The 24,811-nt window shown below is 35.0% G+C and overlaps 1 long non-coding RNA gene and 1 other non-coding gene across 2 annotated transcripts in view; one reads left to right on the top strand and one right to left on the bottom strand.

The window, feature by feature from the left end:
* Window positions 1-23,444, bottom strand: part of LOC123642586 — a 109,636-nt gene extending 86,192 nt beyond the window's left edge. The window contains exon 1 of the long non-coding RNA XR_006736489.1: window positions 23,382-23,444. This is a non-coding gene — a long non-coding RNA (uncharacterized LOC123642586). The remainder of the gene's footprint in view (window positions 1-23,381) is intronic.
* On the top strand, window positions 18,511-18,578 carry LOC123630859. Its single transcript, XR_006732800.1, has one exon. It is a non-coding gene; the product is annotated as a small nucleolar RNA SNORD74 (small nucleolar RNA).
* Window positions 23,445-24,811: the final 1,367 nt, after the last annotated feature.

The following is a 24,811-nucleotide window of genomic DNA, read 5'->3' as shown; positions in this document are numbered from 1 at the left end:
CGTAATAGCATCATCACTTCAAATTATTTTTAAGCAACAAATGTGAGATAATCTTTATATTTGTAAATTATTTGAAAGCACAAAATATAAACCCACTGTACTAATCGTGGTTGGATGACTTCTTTCCCTTTATTTTTTTCCAGCTCTAATAAGGCATAATAACAAAAAATGTATGTGTGTATTTATGGCATACAATGTGATGTTTTGATATATGTATACATTGTGCAATTATTAAATCAATATAATTAACATAGTCATCACCTCATATACCATTGTTTTTTTTGTGGTGAGAACATTTAAGATCTACTCTCTTAGCAATTTTCAAGCATACAATACATTATTATCAACTATAGTCTCCATGTTGTACAACAGATCTCCAGAACTTATTCATCCTGTCTGACACTTTATACTCTCTGACCACCATCTCCCTATTCCTCCCTCACTTTATTTTATAAGTGAGGATATTTTTCTCTTTCACATCAGTTTTAAGCATTTCAGTTTACACAGTCTCCTGATTTTCTCATGCATGTAGTAAATGAATGTCTTCAAGAAGATCACAATTTATAACTCTTGCAGTTATAGTATTTAAAATATATTTGTTATTCAAAATGCAGATTACCCCTTCCATATAAGAAGGATAAATCAAATTTAAATTAAACCATTTGGTTGTTTTATAAAAAAAGAATACCTATGTCACTGAATGCAAATTGCATGACCCTGAAATTTTGGAATTTGGGAAAATTTTCTCCACTTAGAAAAGTACAATTTCAAACTTTGCTTCAATATTTTATTCTTTGTACAATACATTATGATGTCACATTTCCCTGTCACCATTCAGTAATATTTTTATTTTTACTATTGTTAGTGAAATTCTCTTTCTAGTGACAAGAAATAGAATGTATATAAGGGGCATATTTCTCAGGCACAGCTATATATAAGTAAGGTCTGAGACATGAAGATATTCCCACATGTTCTATAATACCCTAAATATTTCCAACCAGAAAGCAGGGTCTGGTTTTGCTGTATTTCTTCACATGTTAGCCATGGCTAATGAACCCGACGTCAAAGCCTCCAGACTGTCACTGCCTAGAAGACATGCAGAGAACATTCTCCTCCAACCCACCTCCAGAATTCCATTTCTGATGGCCTTGCATGGCCTTGGACAGGGCTGCTATTCAGCTGTGTTTCCTTCTTTTCAGTGGCCTCCACCACCCACAGCATCTAAGTTTATTCCTGCTTCTCTCTCATCTACCTGCCAGGCTACAGTCCTCAGACTGAGCAGATACCACACTCACAGATGAGTCCCACAAACATGCTTTGGGCCCCAGTGAACTTAATCAGAGCAAATTCGGAATGTGGAGGTCAGAGATAGACAGGCCAAGCCTCTGACAGCAACTCAGATGACACAAGGATGGACACGGACGGAGTGAATGTTAAAGTAAACCATTAGCTTGGGCCATTCATTATACAATCACTTAAAAAGCTGAAAGGTCATTTCAAGTTGGTGGGCCACAGCTTAAAAGGGAGATGTGTCACTTTCATGCTTGTCACAGGCAAGCATACCAAAAAACCTTATATACTAGTTTTTATATGCTTATTTTGTTATAATATTTTTTTAACTTTAACTGTCATGTTGGTTTTACATGTTTCTCAAGCTAAAAGCCATGGCTTTTAAACTTGCATAGTACTATTATTTAACATTTTCTTTATTTTAGGTTTTGTATTCCACCCCATCAGATATCCTTCTAAATGAAAGATAAACTTCCTGAAAGTTCAAAAACAGATTCATCCTTCACATTCTATCCAAGTTTGTCTGGAATGCCAGGATTTCCTAAAGGAAGATCAGAAATCACTAGCTGTATTTTCCTAGCTTCATTTTTCTCTAACATTAAAAAACAATAGAGCTAAAATGTGATTTACTTCTCTTTTTTTCAATTAAATCTGTTCATGGATGCTCAGTTTTCATACATCATATGATATAAAACATGATCTTTTTCTCTATATATATTTTTTTGAGACAGAGTCTTGCTCTGTTGCCATGGCTAGAATGTGGAGGCATCAACATAGCTCACTGCAACCTCAAACTCCTAGGCTCAAGCAATCCTCCTGCCTCATCCTACCTAATAGCTGGGACTACAGGCATGAGCTACCACACCCAGTTCATTTTTGTATTTTTTGTAGGGATGGGGTCTCGCTCATGCTCAGGCTGTTCCCAAATGCTTGGCCTCAAGCAATCCTCCCACTTTGGCCTCCTAAAGGGCTAGGATTACAGGCATGAGCCACCATGCCCAGCGGCCTTTTCTATATTAAAGGAATTTTTGAAAAAACCTAATTAATATGATTTATTATGACTTTTCCATTGGATAGACTACATTTTGCCGAAAGTAATGGTTTGAATTAATGAATTTTTAAAAAGTAACCATTTGAAAAATATATTTGTAAATATAAAAACTTTATAAATAATATTTCATATGTCACAAAGTCATAGACCATACTAAATATGCTTATGTCTTAAGTAGGCAATGAAAGTTTGTATATGCTTTTATTGTTGCTTTGGACTGTAAATAACACCCCATCTATGGGCCATACTGTTCGCTGGTCAAGGAAAATACATGTGGTTTTGGACAAAAAATCTATTTTAGTTACTATTATTACTCAAAACAAAGCCTCAAGTTCAAATCTACTGCTAGAAGTCCAGTGCACTGGCTTACACTTCAATTCCTATTTAATAATGTAAAAATACAATTTAAACATCTGCAGTATTACAGTTTTGCTATCAAAAGCCAATACACTTCAGTTGTATATATATGATTGTGAAACATTGCTTTAAAAATGGAAAACCCTAGACCTCTAAGCCCATATTTCACTTTTAAAAGAAGTTGAATACGAGTAGGACCATGGTGGTATTTCTTGAGAGCATTATTTCCTTCATAGGTTCAGATAAAAAAAGTTATATACAGTTTGAAAGATTAGTATGATAAACCATGAAAACTTGCAATAAATCGGCAACTGTTCTTTAGGGGATATGATCATTTAATAGGAGATTGCTCTCAAAAAGGCATTTCTTAAATGACTCCTAAACTGAAATATGTATTGACAACATTTTATACCAAATAGTTCTTTGGTGTTAAATCCATTCATTCATTCAACTAATCTTTTTTAGTGCCTTTGTGCTTTCCCAGGTTTTTAGGGAAATTCATTCATTCAACAAATTTTTTAATATCTATTTAGGACTGTACCAGGTGCTAAAAATGTAATTATGAATAAAAAAATGATTGGGGGATTATGCGCTATGAGGGAGAATAATGAGAGTGAGAAAGAAGAGAGAGAGTTCCTACACAGTTAGGATGGTAGGGAAAGGCCAAGAGAAAAGGTCTGCAAAAGGCAATAATAGTTGAAATGAGTTTGAAAAATGAAAATTCCCCAGTTATGGGAAGAAGAACACACCAAGTTTCTGCACTAGAAGGAATAGATTGTGTGAGGGACCCAAGGCAGAAACGCACTCAGCATCTAAGAAGCAGTGAGAGGAGAATAATAGTGCTACTAGGGCATAGCCAGAGAGCAGGGGAGGCCAGCGTGGGCAAGCTCACCGCTTATGGACTTACAGCCGTGAAGGAGAGTTTGGATCTTATTCCCAGGGTAGTGGACACCTTGTGACACAGAGTCTCTCAGGAATGAGACATGGAATATGAAATTCTTTTTAATTTCCCTAAATTCTGGGACCGTCAATTACAATCCAACATATTAGCCAACAGTTCTTAACAATATAAAAAAAAAAATACCCAAGGCATTATTTGGTGAAAAATGTAGATCTTCTAATTTTGCTTAACTGAAAACTGTATGCTTAGGACATTACTTTATGACTTTTGTTCTCAAGGGATAATGAAACAAGTTCCTTCCTAAAAGTCAATGGTAACTTGAGTCAACTGGGCTATTAATTGAGATATGTGATTCTGGAAAACAACTATATGTAACATTCTCTATCAAGAACAGGTGCATCTCTTGAGTTTGCCTACTTACATGGCAAATTAATTCACCAATGAGATTATTTTATTTAATTATATCTTTTGTTTAAATATTCAACTGAAAAATTTGAGGATGTGATATTATATATTTAAAAAATTGATCCAAGTAGTTTCAGTTTATTAGCAACTAAATGAATTGAATATCACATATACGTAGGTTGGTTTTTTTATGTTAAACATGACACTATTTTCTACTTAACAACCAGGAATAGTCGATTATAATATAATTAACGTTTCTAAGAATTTTTTTAAGTTAACTGCTTAGATCTCTTTTGTGAAGATAAAATGTGTTCATTAAAAGCTAAAGGAGCAAAACTCTAATGATTAGATAAGCAGTTGGGATCACTCTTAATAGAATGTGGCCAAAGTAGGACGAGAAATTAATAAAACAACTATTAAGCTAAATTACAAGGTGTTTCTGCTGACTGAGATACTTAATTACAAGTTTCATTGTGTTTTTTTAGCCCCTTGAAAACAAATCATTACAACACTGTAAATTTTAGATATTAGAACACATGATTAATAGCAACATGTTTTAAATTTACCATGGAAGTACAACAGTTGGCATTTTTAATTGGGGCTTCCCTTTAGTGACTTTCTCCCCAACAAATATCTTGCTACTCTTCAAAGATTAATGTGTAGATACAACCCTTCCTGAAGATTTATGTTTAACCAAGTAGAAGATGAAAGTAAGTCTGCAAGGAATGCTTAATGCACAGTGTAGAATTTTTCACTTAACACTGACAGTCCGCTTTCATAAATGCATTAGACATTTTGGTTTCCATATAAAAGTTTTTCCATAGGGGTCATCTATACCAATCTTTATGCACTGAAATGCCCAATCAATGTTCAATTTGATAAATTTAATTTAAAACCAGAGAGTTAAATTGTCACTTTATATAAGATTTTATTGATTTTATGTACATATCAGTGCATAACATTAAAAGTTTTTTATTGGAGTAACAGTATATAAGAGATATTAGCTCACAAAGTGAATTATGAGACAGACCCCATCTTGCAGAAATTTCAGAGTAGGTGGCTCTGAACACACAGAAACTATTAAGGCTCAAAATGAAAAGAAGCAAGAGGGTTTTCTGAGAAAGATTTCTTTGGAGAGCACTGTACCTGCCCCTCTACTCAATTTTAGTGAGAGAGATTAGGACCACTTGGAGAGTCAAAGTTGGAAGACACAGGAGAATGGGTTTTCAGTCCTGCCTGGACAATGTAAATGACACACTTGGATTAGCTAGCTACTTTAGCATCAGATCAAAGGAGAGCTGCCTATACTGTTGATATCTGGTTGAATTTCTAGAACTTGTTGGTGTGAAGAATTCATGAACGTAGCCTGTGACCATTATAGTTCCACGCATGAAAAGAAGCTGCCTAACAAAGCACCTGGAAGGGTGATGGACACCATCAAAGAAAGAGCTTGTGGAGTAGATGCCTAAAAATGCGAGCCAAGAATGGCACAGCAATTGCAGGAAAACTATTACCAGATGCATAGGAAGTACAGTTAAATATTACCAGTGGGGACCTCTGATGTGCACCCCAAAGCACCCCGAGAGTGTCAGACAACTACCCATCCTATAGAAAGGGAAGTCCACTGAAGATAGTAACAGTGAAATGAAGACTCCCTGAGGTCCTTACTTCCCCCCACAGCAGCTGAGATAGTGTGCAGTACAAACTGCCTGTAAGGAGATGCTGGAGAGGAAATGCAAGCCTGAGGAGGGACAGGAGAGAATGTTCTCCCTTCTGCTTCTTGGCCCAGACATCCTGCCCACAGAAGTATGATCAGGGCAAAAGGAGAGATGAGTTGGGAGGGATGGGTAGTAGCCAGATAACACAAGGCTTTTGGCCATTTTTTTTGTTAAGTTCAATTTGTGTGCAATGAAAAGACTTTGGAAGGTTTTAAGTGGGCAGTGACGTGATCAGATTTATGATAAAGATATAAATCTGCTCCATGGGAAAGAAGTTATGGAACGAGAAAGATAAAAATCCAAGGCACACAGTCAGGGTGCTATCATACTCCTTTATGGTGTGAGAGGGGAGGGCCACATTCTGGGGTGGTAGCAACTGAGATACTCAGAATGAGATGATTTAAAAATACATTTGTGAGGTAAAAGTTACAACACTTGTTCATTTAATCAGATTGGGGGAATTATAGAAGAGAGGTCAAAAATGACTTCTGTGGTTTTGGCTTGAAAAATTGGGTGGATGAGGGTATTTAACATGGGTGGATGGTGAAATAAGACAGGAAGTCCAACCGGAGGGGGTTGATACCAGGCCAAAAACTCAGCATCTCAGACATTCTCTATTAGAGGGATGTGAAAGTCCTCACCAAACATAAATCTCCTTTCTCGTTCCTCACAGAATCGTTGACCACACCTTCCAGGCTCCAGGGATATGAATAATGCCCTTAATCATTTCAAAAAATTTCCATCAATCTTTAATTGCACACTGATCTGTTTCCACTATCTTCTTAACCAGTTCCTTGACAATGTCCCCAGCCGCTACCAAACTTGACATTTTACATCCTGCAATAATCTTTCTCTCAGATTTTCTTTTAAAAAAACTTTTATTTTTCTTTTTTGAAAACTGCTATTACTTACAAACAATTTCCGACTATAATGGGTCAGAATTGTTTGTTGGAACCCAAAATAAACAGCACAAAAGGAGACCATGATAATATGCTGAGATGTTTTGCAGTAGGTTGTGTTAACAGTCACTGGCTAACAGGGTAGAGTGCAATCCATCACGTTAGTTTTCATTGTCTGAAAGCTTAACATGGCATTCATAGCACATAAATAATAGGTGGACGAGGTTTTTATTTCTCCATATATATTTTAATTTTTTTATAAAAGTGATTGAGAGACTAATGGCATTAAGATCAATCAGCAATACTAACATTAATTGCTTTGATAACTGGACTATGGCTGCATAATATATTAACTTTAGAGAAGCAAGATGAAGGGGATATGGAAACTCTATGTACTATTTTGTGACTTTTTTGTAGATTTAAAATTGTCTTAAAAAGTTTAAAGAATCATCAATGTGAAAACAGAGTTCAAAGGGGTATATGCATACAAAATGTTTGAAAAGAGAAAGGTATTCAAATATCAGCATTGGAGAGCTGTTATTCAGCGTCTTTATTCTTGATTAAATGCACGAGTTCATTTACATTTGCAAATCAAATCTGATTAAATTACATAAAATAAGATAAAATAGGAATATGTGCATAAATACATGACTACATAAAATGCCTTAGAGCTTAATGAATAAACAAAAATCAACATTATTTTAAAGAGCTGTGAAGGAGTTAAGAATTCAGTATAAATCTGAATGCAAATTTGCTTACATTATAGGCCAGTTTCCACCTTTACTTAAGAAAATATATTTAATAAATTCCCAGAATTCTAAGCAGGTCTTTTAGTTTTACCTAATCTGCTAATCATGCCACCATTTTTCTATTTATTCAGACATAAAATGTCAACATATTCTTTAACTCTTCCTTCTCCCCTTTTTGTTTCATTGGAACAGTTTCTAAGTCATGCCAATACTTTACCTCCATTATCTTCACTTTTACATTAAGTCCTTACTGCTTCCCTAGGATGCTACAAAATAATATACTGCTAAATACCATCCTCACTCCCCCTAACTCAAATGATCCCTTCCATATTCATATGGCAATTCATTCTTTAGACATGTTAGACCTGAGCATGTTCAAAAGCTTTCAAAAGAAATATATTATCTGTTCAAATATAGCAAAACAGAAAAAGAACACACTTCTCTAGAATCTGCTCCATCTCATCACTCATATTTTGCCAATCTCAACTTACACTCATTCTTTCCATGTATGCCTCCTGCACTCTTGCTAAAGTGGGTTGTCTTCTGTTCCCTAAAGAGTTAGTTCTCTTACACATTCAAAGGACCAGATTTAATACAGAAAGCCAGGATATAAAATTAAGATGGCAGAGTGATCTTGCCCTTAAAAAACAGTGAAATAGCCTACTTCTCTCGTGAAACTTTTCTGATCCATCTGTCAGTGTGTAGATTTTCCTTCCTTTGACCTGTCATTTTTGTTGTTATGGAATCTATATTACTGTACACTGTATTATAGTGATTTTTATGCTGACATTATGCTTCCAGGTGTTGCTTCCATACGGTCTGAAACTGCACATTTTGTTCTACAAATTAAAATTTCCAACAGAGGAGTGGATGCTCAGTAAAGATCATTAGAATTAAGTTGAACACTTCAAGGACTCTAAGAAGCAGGGATTACTCCATCCAGTTCCTGACCAACTCTTCTCTTTCCTACCCTAACCTCCTTACCACAACAAATTTATCAAATATAAAGTAACATTAGGCTTAAAATATTAACAAGCATGCTACTTGGATATTAATATAAAAACTCTAAAAAATAATATTCTAAGATTTTTTAGAGTTATCTCCATTTAAATATGAGATGACTATAATTTTATTGTTGTTGTGGAAACTGTAAACCTCTGTTACTCTACATGCATTCAAAATTACAAATTAAAGAAAGGCATAGCTGAGCTTTGTCTGTCCTCAGCTCACTCTATTCAGAATCCTATTCTGTCTTTGTATTCATTATCTAGTATTTACAGGGCCTCTGCATACGGTTGTTTGGACTGTGCCCTGTAAAAACAGACTAGTCAGGGAGGTGAGTAAGACTGAGATCCAGCACAGGCTCTGCTTACAAGCCATAAGCATTGCACCTGCAAGGTGAATGTGTCATCTTCACAGAGGAAAGGGCATCTTTTTCATAATTCACACAAAGTGCAAGTGGGGATTCATCTAATCAATAAATTTTAATACATTGTATAGAAAAACTTTTCAATACTGAAATTTCTGTTGCTATGTTTAAAATCCAATTTTGTTGATTGAAGTGGAATTTTCATCTAAGTGTATTCTAGCTTAGAAACAGTGAAGAATTCTATGAATTAAACACACATGCTCTCCCCAAAAATAATAAAAAGATACATTAGGTCATTGGATCAATTTCCTTTCAAATTTAAGATTGTTCCCTTGTGTATTTTTCATTGTTTTCCTCCATATGAGTTTGAACTATTTAAGCTCTGCTTCTTACTCCATTTCCAAAGGCTGCATATTGAAGAATCTATTGGAAGTCCCTGACAATGAGTTGAAGGGTGGGTGGTTTTATTTTATGCTGCTTTGGTGAAGTATACTGGCTAGAATCCAGGAAATTGGATTATTACCCTTATGTTAGCTATTACTATTACTATTATTTATTATTACCAGTGAACATCTCCTTTTGGCCAACCATTGTGTTCACAATGATCATTATCTCTAATTCTCTTTAGAAACCAGTCGGATATGTAGTGTTATTCCCATTTTTAAAGGAGAAAACTCAAGTATTTAGTGATTTTCCCAAGTCCAGAAGGTAAATATGTGTCCTAATTGAAATTATAATCCAGGTCCTCCTGGCTACAGAACAATTTTTCACCCCTTTAGATGGATCCTCACAGACTACATTTCACATTCTTTAATAAATTCATTCAGCAAATACTAATCACATACTTCGTTTGGGGCCTGCATTCTCCTAGATTCTAGGAATAAGCAAGAAAGACAGTATTACTGCTGTGATGGGACTTATATTGGAGAAAGAGACAATAAACAAACACATAAATAAATAACATGTGTCCAGGCATCCACAAGTACTATGACTCTAAACAAATCAGGACCAGGAGATAGAGAATAATGAGTTGGAAGTAATGGTTGTGAGGTCAGAGAAGGTCTTTCTGAGGAAGCGGTGTTTTAGTGGTGAAAACCATATGGAGAAGTTCATGTGGAGGTTGAGTGTTCCAGGCAGATGAAGCAAATGTAAAGTCCCTGAGGCTGGAAGGATCATGGTATGTTAGGGGAGGAACTTCTTGAAGGCCAGTGATGCTATAACATGATACACAAGCTGGAGAGTGGTAGGAAATGAACTCACTATAGAGGCAGAAGCCTTGTAATGTAGGACCAAGTAGGCAAGGGTAAGTGGTTGAGATTTTCTTCTAATGAGAAACTATTGGAGAGCTTTATCTAATTTACATTTTTTGAAAATTGTCTTAACTGCTGTGAGGAAAATTAACTCTAGGAGGAGAAGAATAGAAACAGAAACATCAGTTAGAGGGCTACTGCTGCAGATGTCAATGGTTCAAAGAAGAGTGGTCGTCCTGAAGGAAGGGAGAATTGATTATACTGAAAAAGAGTTGAAAGTCAACTTGTCAGGACTTGCTGATAGAAAGCATGTGGGTGTCAGAAAAAGGGGGAAACCCAAGATCACACTTAGGTTTTACATTTGAGATACGGGGTGGATGTCAGTGCCATTTCCTGAGACAGGAGGAATTGGAAAGGAAAAGGATTTTAGAAGTGGATGAGTGGGAAACTACAAGGTCTGTTTCACACGTTATTACTTCTTATAGCATTTCATACATCTATCTTTTGTTTTGAATATGTAACATTTCAATCTACATCAAAAAGATATAAAAGGTGCTGACAGAGAGATACCTCCCACAGATTCATACATGATGTGAAAAAAAAAAGTGTTCCTTACATATATTCACTCACCCACTTGCCCAACACACAAATATAAAAGTGCCCTTATTGTTTTACATTATGCTCCATATTTATTTATTGGGACAGATACTTTCATTTGGATCATTGAACCAGTGATTAAGTTAAACCAGAGAACAAACATGCAAGGAATATCAATCTCTGTGCTCTAGAGCTTCCCTGTGATGCCCAGGTGCAATCTTAATGGGTCTATTTCCTCCATCTGTGATGAGTAGTTCTCCATGGTCTTGAAATTGAGAGCAGAAATATAGAGTTCTCTGGGATTTTTGTTGTTGGTGGTGGTGGCTTTTCTGTCTCTAACCTTCTTTTAGAACCATTCTCAAATCACATTTCTTTCAAAAAGGCTTCTCTGATTGCTTCAGGTTATATAGATAAAAGCACAAATCTCTTTTGAAGTTCTGAAGAGGATATCATTTGGATCACTTCTTTAGCACTTCAAACTGACTTACAATGGTTAGTTTTCCTTTTATTTGCAGAGCCTGTCTACCTAGAAGTACTGCAAGCAGCTTAAAGTAAGAAGTGATGTCTTTGTACATTCATATCACTCCGTCCTGAGTATAGTGCTCACATAAGAGATCTTTGATTAGTTTTTGCTGATTAAAAAAAAATCAGAAAGCCTATCTTCCTAAATTCAGAAAGGATATAAAATAGCACAGTTGTTCAGGGACTTTTCATATATTTGTGATATCTGGAAGCAATATTACAAGTAATCTAATTCAGCTTTATTTTGCATTTGACACTTTGCTAGGTAAATTGCTATTAATAATTTTTAAAATCAAAACAGACAAATAGACAGACAAAAAGTATCAGAGTATACATCTGTGTCTACTAGTGACATGTTTTAGTTTGTTAACTGGTTTGTTCTTTTGGAACTTTATTTTGTTTAGTTATTTGTAATTGTTTTGAATTATATCATTCTTATGATTTATTTTACCTGTAAACAGTGATGATCTCCATGAATACTAAAAAGGAAGGACATAACATAGAGTCCATTCGAAGGAAGCTTTTCATCAACCAAGTTGAGGTCTCCTCTTCACATGATTGCAAGGTCAAATAAGAATTATACGGTGATAGACACTAGGATTAATGTATACTATTTATTTTCATTTTATAACCTATAAGGGCCATACAAATAATGATATGAGTTCCTAAATTGTCTATTCTACTGGGGAGAGAAACTTGTGACCAGCTAACAAGTAGATATGCCCATTTATCCACGGTAGTTTTCTTTTTTGTGTGTAGGTAAGTCTCTCATAAACTTGAATTTGTGAGAGTTAATCCCCAAGGACTTTATCACCCTTGGGTACAATGACCAAGTACAGTAGAATCCTGGAACATCTGAACCCAGCTGAGGTACAGATTTTGTGGCTCACTCTAAAATGGTGAACCTTCCTCTTTATGAACCTGCTTGAATGGGGGAAAAAAAACTCAGAAACAATCTAACATGATAGGAAATGAGCCAAGAAATGCATGTCTATCTTTTAAGACATCTCTAGTTATGCATAGACACACTAAGATTATTTTTCTTAAGTCACAGTTGAAAGCAGCATGGCCTCACTTCTGTTTTACATTTATTCTCTTTGACCAGCTTGTCCAGATAATTGCACTTTCCTTTTCCACACCTTTGATTCAGTCTGTTACAAGTCAGTCTTTTAGGATGTTTGCTGTGCCTGATGGTCAGAGAAAAGTTTGGTTCAACACTAACCTACGTAATTCAAGTGGACAGCCAAATAGCTCATCTTATGCTCATTAATGACCGAAAACAAAACAGAACACAACCCAAAAACCTCATAAGGAATAAATCAGATTTTGGTGAGAGAAAAGGTAAAAGACTTGGTGACAATACAGTGAGAAGTTTGGTCAACATGGAGAATTTCTAGTTTTCATCTTCAGTGTCTTTTTGAATGTATGATTCGGGAGTATACCTATATTCTTAGCAGAGTGTTGCTCAAACTTTCAGTACCAAGATAGCTTATATGTGTAGCAGATGTGCAGATATTCTCAAAAAGGATCTTAATAAATGATCTTCTTGGATATACCTTCTTCAAATATAAAAAAGAAGAATATTAATGCTAATATTAACCATCTAGAAATGGTCTGAGGAGAAACAGAAATATAGGGTCCCGATTCTTTCCTCTGGATCAACACAATCTCGATGAAGAGAAAATTATCAGGACATAGTTTTAAAACATTCAATTTTCTCTTCATGCTCAGAAGAACATATAATTAGCATGTCTGGGTTTGGAAAGATGAAATTTTACTCATCTTGTGTTATTAATATTTTCAAATATGACATAAAGTTTTCTAACTATTATAACAAGTACATATTGACCTCCACCAGGGTGCCAGGCACTGTGGACAGACAGATAAGTAAAACAAGGATTTCTGTGCTGCAAACTCATAGACAAGGTGATAGACTGACGCTCCGTAAGGCATTCAGATTTTTCCAAAGGGCAAGGGCATTTCCTAAACTTTCTCTGTGATTTGAGCAATTAGAATTGGGCCTTAGAATCTTCATATATGAAAACACAGAGATGCAGTGTGTGGTTCACGCCACATTTAAAACTCCAATGTTATGATTACAAAGAATTGTCAACACAGTTAGACAGAAAGAGATGAGTAAAGTGCAAAAAAATAGAGACAGAGAGAGAGAGCGAAAAGAGGCAGAGAGAATGAGCCAAAATAGAGAATGGATTTCCCTGAATAGGAGTCTCAGGTGAAGAATACCCAAGTGAAATTTTCTTAGGCTGAAACTTTAACAAGAAGAGTGTTAAGAAAGACTTTGAAGTTTCAAAAGAACAATTTATTTGACGTATGTGGTAGTGGACTACTGAGGAAGCCATTTGAAACCATGTTGTTATGGCCAGAAAGCCATGTGAAAGACCTATTTTTTTTTTTTTTTTTTTCAGAATCAGAGAGAAGACAGACCGAGAGAGGCAGATACTGATCAGAATCCTGCAAACCTAAAGACAAACAAGTGATTATAAAAATTGCATATAGTTTATTAATTTGAAATTGTTCATACACTACATGCAACATAATACTTAGAGCATTATGTTAGGTCAATAATAAATGTAGAGTGAGTATTTAAGTGTTGAAGAGAAGAAACTACCTGGGTCTAGGGATGGCATAATCCTTTAAACCTCTTTGATGAACAGAAAATAAGAATAGAGAAGATTATGGCAAGAGTCTTCTCTTGAGGACAAGTAGTACTTTCAGCATCATTACTTCAACATTCTTTCATCATCTGCAATTGTTTTTTCCTTTACAATGCTTACATTCTAATTGGAAGCAGAGCTTATAAAGAGATAGGAAGTAAACAACAACAGCAAGCTTTTCAATATTAATTGAAGGCAGTGAAACATTTTAATAAAGATAACCACCCAATTCCCGTTGGTTTTTCATATTTAAATGTTTTGATTTCTGTATTTTTTTTTTTCCTTTGAGAGAATCCTGGTTGATTTCTGATGGGCAGGGGGTGGCTACAGTAAAGCCCCTTTCTCCCTCTGTCTTGCAGGCGAGTGTGGCCTTGTGGCCTGGGTGGGGCAATCATCCCCCTTTCCATTTGCAGGGGGCAGGAAATCAGTGCTGGGGGTGGTGGGCGGGCAGTGGGATTACTGCCTGTCAGATGTTCAAACATTTTATATATATATATATATAAATGCCGGCTGGGCGTGGTGGCTCACGCCTGTAATCCTACCACTCTGGGAGGCCGAGGCAGTAGGATTGCTTGAGCTCAGGAGTTTGAGACCAGTCTGAGCAAGAGCGAGACCCCATCTCTACTAAAAATAGAAAGAAATTAGCTGGACAACTAAAAATATATAGAAAAAATTAGCCAGGCATGGTGGCACATGCCTGTAGTCCCAGCTACTCAGGAGGCTGAGGCAGGAGGATCACTTGAGCCCAGGAGTTTGAGGTTGCTGTGAGCTAGGCTGATGCCACAGCACTCTAGCCTGGGAAACAGAGTGAGACTCTGTCTCAAAAAAAAAAAAAAAAAAAAAAAAGAAATGCCACAGTCTTGCTCTGGTTAATAAAGGATCCTTTGGATATACAAATAAATAAACAAACAAACAAACATTTATAATTGAAAACTGGTGCTTAACTATCCTGTACATTGCCATGAAAACATTTCTTTAAGATTTTAAGAGGAGGCAATATTGCCACAAGTATTAGGGCACGTGTTCTCCTGGAATTGAACATGGAAAGTTATAATTTACAAGGTAAGATCCCAAACTAGAGTCTCTGTTTCTGTAAATTCTGTAAATAATAATTACTTGTTAATTTTTTTGAATCTACCTTCTAGGATATTTGAAATTCCAGCTGTAGAACGTGGTGCATGTTAGAACACTGTTTTTCAAAACCATCTTCTTGTATCCAAGAGAATGAAGAAGCACCCCAGCCCCAGATTAGACCTAAACTATTTCAAAGGTATGAGAATGACCAAACACACCACTGCGATTCCTACTTTACTGGGGGGAAAAATGAACGTTATTCTAAGACATCAAGGTGTACTATCGATACCTCTTATGAAATGATCTGTATTAATCCCCCATGAAAACACACAAATACATTTATTCCCCAGTAATGCTGATTGAGTTCACAATGATTATGTTAGACTGTAGAAATCTGTTAACTCATATCTTCAACAGAGGGTTGGTAGTTTTCAGAAAGGATGTACTAAGCAGTCTTACCACACATAAAGTAGATAATTGGGAAAAAATCATGTGCAAAATTTAGGATAAAACCTCCCTTTTACCAGAAATACTCTAATTATGTTTTGATCATGGAGAAAAATCCTTTACTTACTACCTGCCTGTAATGGATGCATTTTCCTTAAATAGATGGCAATTATACCTTGATATATATTTGAGGTAAGCCTTAACTCATGAAGTTGGTTTTCTTTAAACATTCTATTTAAAACTGTATGACTTCAGAAGGAAAAAAAATGAAGAGAGCCATACCCCACCTTACATATATACGTTTAACTTTCAGCAATGCCTACAGGCTGATGCATGAGCCAGCAATGTAAGATTTTGTGTTTTTCTAACTTGTTGAGTAGGTTAAATGTGGATTATCAATTAGATCCCCATCTAAATCATTTCTATAACCTTTGTAAAATTAGTAAATAACTGTTTTAGCCAATTCCTGCTCTTTAACTTTAGGATATTTAAAAGCATACTTAAAATATCGTTAAAAATTTGGTTTAAGACATGATTCACAGAGTCTCTTTCATAAACGAAATTTTAGGACAAACTTTTAGTGAACAATTGGAAATTTCTTGAGTGAAATGTTACATGGACTGGTAAATTAGCCTCTGTGAATTCAGATCTGGAAAATTTTTGACTCACAGTGGTAGGGCCCAAGTGTATTATGTTTCTTTGCTTACATTCCTTTCCCAAATGACTGAGCAAGCTTATTATAGGACCAAATTATCAGTGTCAAAATCATACAGGGGAATTCAGGATAAAACTAAATGTGTTCGATGCCTCTTATATGACACGTACATAGGAAAAGCATGAAATAGGCATTTCTATACTTTTAGTCTCATAATTCTCACAGTAATTCTGTTTATTATTTTTCAGATAATGAAATTAAGGTTTAAATTAGAGGACGTATATGTATCTTTTCCAAGGTCACATACCAAGTACACAGGGAAGTGTAGATATTAACATATTATTCTTCTTTAAAACTGCTGCTTGTATTTTTATTCCACACTATCTTTTATTGTAGATTAATTATCAGAAGCCATAACCTTGATTGGAAAATTGTGCATGCTCAGTTTGAATCTGGCATTGCTTTGAGAGGAATCAAGACAGTTTACTTAGCATAACCTGCTTTTATGGTATCTGTTTGCAGTAATTAATGTCTTTTTAAAATACACTTTATTTACATGAATTGTTAGATTTACAGCTTCTCACATCCATGAATGCTTATTATCCTCATTATAACTCTGGCATCTAATAACGATGGTGATGTACTTAAGAAAAAACATGTCATCAAGAGTATGGATCAGAATTTATACAGTTCTAAATTCTGGTATTTTACTCATGATAACATACTTCTCAATGGTATAGGACATAATTATTATTTATTTAACCTAAAAAACACTTTACCTATTATTTTCATTTTACCAGTTTTAAAATCTATTTGCAAAGAGGTTAGCCTAGAATCACAGTCCCATAAAAAAAATAGAAGAGAATTTCTCATTTTCACAAACTTCAAAAATGGCACGATTTTGACTCAAGTCTTTTTCCATGTGGCTCATTTTTAATCATCTTGGGCTGGTAGAAGGGTGAGTTAGCTCATAGGTCTCTGAAAATAAATCAACAATAATTAACCCTACCTTTAATTCTAGTAACCCATCTCATACATCAACAGAAGTACTGTGTGTATGTGAAAATATAAACATGGCATGTTTGACATTTTGGAGCATCCTTAGAGAGACATTGATTTGTAATTCAGATCACATAGCATCTTTGATTTCTCCCACTTGCCCATGCCCTTTCTCCACCCCTTCCCCCAAAATAAAACACAAAAGCTTTATCTGCAGTGGATGGAGAGCAACCCAGGAATCTGTGCAGAGACTATCCATCACATTTCTGTCTTAATTGAATGACACCAGAATGAGATCGATAAAATGTAACAAGAGACAGCTTTGCATTTCCACACTCACTTATTCCCCCTCTCCATCACCCTCAGCCACCACCGTGACCAGAAAGCCCAAGTATAGAACATGAACCCTGCTGCCAGACAAGCTGTTAGGATATGAATAAACTTGTCAGAGAAACAACAAAACCTATAAACATTAGAAGGGAAGTGGGCAGACGGAAGGTTATTAAAGGAGTATTGAATAGGCTTCTTTACAAAAGCAATTTCATAGACGTATTCTCACTCCTAAACAACCTCCTCAAATGCAATGTTTCAGTTATATAATCTCAACAACTCTCCCTATGCCCCCAAGATTTCTTGAGACTGCATCAATGACTGGCTCAAACACAGAGGTGGTGACAACTCAGCTCAAACTTGCAAGTCCTACAATAAATGCAGGGCAGCTGTGATGTGTGTATGTTCAAGGTTCCTGGGATCTCCAATGCATTATTGATAACCTCATCACTCTGCTAAAAGCAAAGGCTGACATTGTTATAATCGCAATCTTCTCCTGAAGAGCTCTGGCTTTGCCTGGGTATTGATCACAGGAAGAAGTAAACCAAAGAGCAAAACTGTGATGTAAAAATCAAGAAGGTTAAGAATTGCCTATACTCACTATGAGTGTGTTAACCAAAATCACATGCCCTGCTCTGGTGTTTTTAAACCTTTGACAGTTTATAATGTACTCATTAGGCTATATCTTGTAATAATTAATTTAATATTCCACATCCTGAGCTTGTTAGAAGTTATCCCTGGAATAAAAGTCTGTATTATAAATAAAAATATAAATAATTCTTCAATGTAGTTTTTAAAAAGCAGATTTTTTTCTTCATTTTAGTAAATTTTTTCTCCATCATTTTGAAATTTAATTATAGTTGACTACTGGGTCTTCATGACAACAGCTTCTTTACATTGCCATGTAATCCTTCACAGAAGAGTATGTTCCTGCAAAGATACCTTATATAATTTTACTCTTTTATTATCTTAAATAATAAGGCAAGACTATAGCACATATTAGTGCCTAAGTTCTTTTTAAATTTTAGATACTATTTTAAATTATTTTTTAAATGGTGCATTGAATGATATGACAAAATAGAAATGTCACATCTCATCATAAGAAGGTTAGAGAATTAGAAGGAATATCCAAAGCATGATTTCAAGCTTGAAAATTTTGTATGCTCATACTTGAAGATAAAATCTTAAGTAGTTTATCCCTGCTGTTAAAAATAAGAGAATAGCCTCTAATGAAGCCTACATTGGTAGGAACATCTGAGAGTGTTGATGAATCCCAACAGCTCTGATGGAAAAAAGAATAAGAAGACATATTTTTTTTTTAGCTGGTGGATGGCTAGGTAATTTGCAACATAATCATCAGTCACAGGTTACTACGAGATTCTAGAGCAAGTGAGCTTGTGATTCAATCATTATTTATGAATGAAAACAATGGTCATATGGCACAAAGGGCAAAGCATACACAATTTGGTTTCACCTGAAGACATTGTCACCTGAAGCAAGATTTGATGGCTGCTTGCCCAGGTAAGCCACACAGCATGCAGTAATGAGCCTGTATCATGCACCTTTGACTTGCTGAGACCTGTCTTTGATGTCATGTAAATTTGTCCCAAGTTAAATATGGTGATATTGCCCACTACAGAATCAAGGCCCCAGAAAATGTGGATGTAATAAGAGGAGTAATAGGAGTCTTTATACATGTACGCCTCTATTGCAAGACAGAAAAAATTGTGAATACATTCTAAAATAAGTAAAAACTAAAGCACCTTAAGGCTTATCACATTGTTTTATTATGCTTTATGCTTTTTAATGTAGTCATTGCTCACTTTCCCAAGTGCTGCAGGAGCTTAAGCCCAGGGAAAAGACAAGTTTCATGGAATGTGGAACTCATTTGAGCAACATAAACTGAAATAAGCTTGGAATAAATATGTTCTACCACTGATCATTTTTTATTTTGTTTAAAATTGTTGTTTGCTTTAGTTGGTAGGTAGTCCACACAGCAGGAAGAGAGTGAAGCTATTTCTGCTATGTGTGAACACATCACTGAATAAAATACATGAAAATATAAAAAAATAGCACATGAGTTTGGTAGCACTAGAGTGGGCTCTAGTCTTCCAAATGGGTATCAACCTCCCATTGGGGAGGTTGATTAACCCCAAGTATGCCCCATAGGTCAGAGCCCAGGAGCTGGACGCAACTGCTCCATGTGGTTAAGTTCCCGTGAAAAATATAGTTGATGCTGAGGGATGGTTGTTGTTGTTGATTTTATTGCATGTGGGTTGTTCTTAATTTTTAAAATGAGACTATGGCTAATTAGAGGTGCTGGCACAGAGTAGACAGATGAAGAAACTGATTACAATTATAAAAGACTTCTGGGGCCAGGGCAGTCTAACATACTGACTGCTACTCGCGCTAGCCCCAGTGGTGTCTATATGGTTGTCAAGTATAATTATGTGAAAAGCAGACTGGATTTCTTATTTTTTTCCTATAGGATTTAGGTGCCCATGGATATGGCTCATACCATTACCAGAGTTGCCAGAGTCCTACTTTCTTGTATTTTCCTTGAACGGTTAGCATATTCAAAAAAGGAAAACTCCATCCTATTGTATTCTCCACAGCCTATGATATGGCAGGATGAATAAAAGAGAAAAAATTATCTTCTCTAAGTAACTTTTATAATACTTGATCAGTCTTAAACTTGAAGTCAGTTTCACACTTGTTTATTTTTCACATTTTATGTATTTGAAACTGACAAAAAATTAAGAAAACATATTGGACATACACCAAGAAGGTGAAAAAGGAACAAACTGAATTTTACTTTGGGGAATTTATATTCTGGAACACACAAAAAAAGAAAAATAATCTTCATTTAATCCTATGGTGTGAACTATTGAAATACAGCATCTAAACATAGTCTATGTTTGAGTTTTGTCCCTTCAAGAGTATTCTTCATTTAGGAGAAGTGCACTTATTACAACATGTTACAAAAGAGCCTGAATGGGTATTCAAATAACTGCTGTAATGAAAAGATTCCTTTTTTTTCAAGGAAACAACCATAGATTTTTATACTTATTTTTGCTTTGCTGTGGGCATTCTAAAATGACAGAAAGATTCTCATTTGTGTCTCCCCTGTTGGACGCTATTGAATTGTTCTGGTTTTGTACAGTGTAGAACAATTCTGCAATAATAAAACATTTCAACTTTGTACAAAAGGTGAAGCTTTTCATTTGAAGTTTTTCTTTAACAGGGAAAAAAAATAGAGAAAATGGGCTGACAGCTTTAGAAAACTCAAACAATTCCTCTTGCCAAGATACATATTTTGTGAGTTTTCTCTAATTTCAGATTTGGTGCGTATGTGTCCTGCTAATGATGAATGCTTTCAATTTCAAAGTTCAGTTTCTTCTCTCCCTGCTCAAACCAATCTTCTCCTTTTAATAGGCAATTATTTTTCTAATCACTTCATAAAAACTTTTTTTCAGGATGACTGTGAGACACTCAGCTCCGAGTTATGCATTATGGATGCATTTAAAACAAATAGAGTAGGTTATAAACTGTAAAATGGCACTTGATTGGTAAAAGTATGTAAGAATAAGGAAAAGAAGCAAGAAGATTATACTTCAAAGTATTTGAAAACTTTTATACTTATGAATTTATAAAAATCATAGGGGAATCAGTGAGAATTCTTTTAAGGAACAAAATGAATAAAGCAGTTTTGGTTGTGATTATTTTAATAGGCTTTGTAATGTGGTGATATTTTCTCCCACTGGTGTTAAAACTCACTTCAAAAAATAGTATACTATCACATTTTCTCTCTTTACAACCTATTACCTACATGGAACACACTCTTCTGTGTTGGAAAAAATACATAAGACCAAGCTTTTATAATCTCAACTCTTTGTATATATTTTCATTATAAATATAGCCCTTTGAAAAACATTCTTATGTGGCAAAACAAAACATGAAAAAAAAAACAGAAAACAGGAATAAATAATATACTATTTTTTTGAGAATCAATTTAACTATCAGGTATGAAAAGAAAGACAATCCCATTAAGCTCTGTAATATCTCACTAAAGCATTTTTAGCAACGCTAATTTCAAAGTTGCCTACGCAAATAGAATGATGAAAATTGCATGTGGTTAAGCAGTTGAAATTTGTAATTGTGAAATTTTAAAGATGATTCCAACAGGATTCAATTCAAATCAGGAAAACCAGTTGAAATTTCATGAAAGCAACTAAACCTATAATAAAAGCTTCCTTCAATTTCAATGTTTTAAAATTCACTTATGATAAGCTGTTTAAAAGACTTGTTTAATTATTAATAGAAACAATTTATCCCATATATCTCTTAAAAAGTTGCATTTGATATTAGCTACCACTGAATTAACATAGAAAGTAAAATATACAACATGGCTGAGCCAATATTGCAAAGATCCTAATTAGTATCATGTTATAGAAAAACAATGAAGTGATTTTGTCACCAATTACTGACAATTAGCCTAAGTATGACAGTTAATCTCATGGAAATAAAACCACTATAAAATGAAAAGAACAAAACCTGTCATAATTAATGGCATTTGCCTGCATTCCTCTACTAATTATTTAATTAATGAACCATGAAAGTTTGAAGCAATTTGAACAGCTAAACACACATATGCAAAATTCAAGTCTGTGTATCTGGATTTTCTGATTTTTAAGCATCTATGGAAATATGTAATTTAGTAACAGAATTATGTATATCAAGTTTTTATCCCCTGAATTTAAAGATATCATACTTTCAGCCTATGCATTTGCTAAACAATACAATCGAGTATATTAAGTTATAGAGAAATGTCTCATGAGAGCTTATCAATATCCTGTTATAATGCTTCTAGATATAACTGACTGCCAATAATTGTAAAAATGTTATAATGTTAAAAGTTCCTAGTTTCCCTTGTTATTTTATCTCAGTTTTTCTCTCCACTTGTTCCTTCCATGGTTTTTCTAGTGCAACACAGTGATCTGTGTTCATGAGCAAGGGGATGTCCAGGCTTGTGACCCCATGTCAGTTTCATCTCATGCATTAACTCACTCTGCCACAAGTTCCAGAGCTGCAGTGTCACGATGTATCACGAAGTCAAATCAAGCTTTAAAACGCTGGTCTAGCTTTTCCTAAAGCTAGAAAGGACCCATTTTGCAAGGTACCTACCAATTAACAGAGTTAAAACAATTCAAGTCCACTGACTTCTAAAGCTAAACTTGGAGAAAATGCACCCTTGCAAATATTTTTCCAGTTTCGACAAGTTCAGAAAACAAAATCTTAAAACCTAACAAAACATCTCTATAGACTATTGCTTAATGAGCAGCCACATGGATTTTAAAACTTTAGGTACACAAATAAACATTTTAGAGGTTTTTGGCCACGCAGAGATAAGATCCTCTCTGGGGAGACGGCTAGAAACTGCTGGGCTCCTTTGTGCAGACTCCTGGAATGTGCTTGCTTTTCATTTCTTTCTTTGTGTCTGGCACACTGGCCTCACAGGCAGTGTCTTAAGCCATGCAGGGTCAGGGCAAACAGAGAACTGCATTCATGGACAGATCAAGTTTATGTGAGAATCTGCTCCTCCACTGCCCTCAATCTCCATATGAATTGTTAATAAAATCTCAGCCTGAAAGCTCATCACCCCAACAGTGGGGAAGTCATGCAGAGAATCCTCTCTCGTTCAGAAAAACAAGATTTCTTTATCTTTTTTATCCTTCGCCAGTATTCGTGGGAATTCTGCCATGTAACCTCCTCCTGAACCAATGCACACACCCCCAACACCCCACTCCTCTCTGAGACTTTCTGGGTTGCACCTGATCATCAAGGAAAGCGGGGAGCCAAAGGACAAAAGAAACATTCTGACATCCACAGCAAATCTACCAGAATATCAACTTTGCCTCGGCAATACTTTGCTGCTGTAAAAACCTTCAGGCAAAAAGAAATATCAATGCTTAATTTTTTCCAGTTTGTGTCAAACAGCTGGAAAGACTTTCTCATAGCTTTATGACACCACATGAACTAGAGAGCCACAGATAGAATAAAAGGTCACGTATAAAGCGAAGAACAGAGTCCTACCCTAATTAACTTGATATCTCCATGCAAATACTGGACAGGAACAAGACCCGATGTGTGTTGCAGGCAATCTTCTTCTAACCTTGCTACAGTCTAGCTGGGCCTCTTGTCTCCTCCGCTTTTGCTCCTTGCAAACTGTTTTAATATCGAACGCTTTTCAGAGGGATGGGCTGATGAACGAAAACATGAATTTCCTGCTTGCCCTTTAAGGTGGGTTAAAGGGGGTGCTAGCAATCAATTACAGAACAAAAGAACAACAAAAAATGACTTAAGAAGCTACCAGAGAATATGTAACATTCTTTGCAATCTATTTTTTTAAACTAAGTGCCTCATCTGTATTCGCCCTTATCATAAATAGTATACAATATCTATTTCATTTAAAAAAAAAATGAAAGTTTACCCAGTAGCTCCTGAAGGAAATGCACTGTTTTCTACTCAAAAAGTCTTTAAATGCACTTAACTTCCATTTCAACTTGATAACAATTTAACAAGCATTAAAAAAGTTTGAAATTTTGTCCGCAGTTTTTCTTCTGATTTTCAGATTGCTTCAACACACTTTGGTCTATTTTCAGAATAAAAAGTTACATTTTCAACTCTAATATTCTGGTTCTACTAATTCTTTGTTTCTCCATTTTATTTTGGTAAATAAGACAGGATTAACTTTTAAACTATGCACATAAATGATTCCAAACTATCTTTCATTAAACTTTTTTCCCTGCAGCTAGCTGCATATGTCAAAGAAAGTTGAACACTGTTTAGAAATAATATTTCAAAAGTATACATAAATAAATCTAATTTGAGTAAATGTAACTCAGATCTCTATCACCATATAGCTAGAAATGCTAATAGGTAATATCTGAGAAGATAGAAATACACAAACCCTCACCCATATACATAGCTTCTTTTTAAAAAAAGAGGCAAAATGAAAGGGACACAAAATGACTTCGTAACCACCCACATGATATAGTCATATAAATTTATTATTTTCCTCAATTTATCTAAAACAAAAAAGTTGCTTTTATAAAGAGCACATGCATTTGATATAAATCCATAGGCATCATTTTTTTGTATGAATCATATAAATCAGTAGTTCAAAAAAAATTTCTTCCATAAAATGTGTCACAGAAGTTTGACCAATTTTCCAAACAAAGGAAATTTAATTTTAAACATCTCAGTGCCTCATAAAATTCTATTTAAGTATCAAGATTTAGAAATTTATTAAATATATATTGGAACTATAATTATAATATAAATTTCAATATTAATCTTTAGTATTGTTGTAAATTATAACTATAATTGATGTGCATTATATTGCTTCTGAAAGCATAGAAATTCCAGTGCTTTTTCAAATATACTCAAACTAAATTAATTTTTAAATATAGAAAAGTCAGTAAATCAATGGATGCCAGAGACATACTTGAAAAGTTGTACAA

Source organism: Lemur catta, chromosome 1, assembly GCF_020740605.2.
Source record: "Lemur catta isolate mLemCat1 chromosome 1, mLemCat1.pri, whole genome shotgun sequence".
Taxonomy (NCBI): Eukaryota; Metazoa; Chordata; class Mammalia; order Primates; family Lemuridae; genus Lemur; species Lemur catta.
The sequence above is the reverse complement of the archived record's forward strand: the minus strand, read 5'-3'. Positions and strand labels throughout refer to the sequence as shown.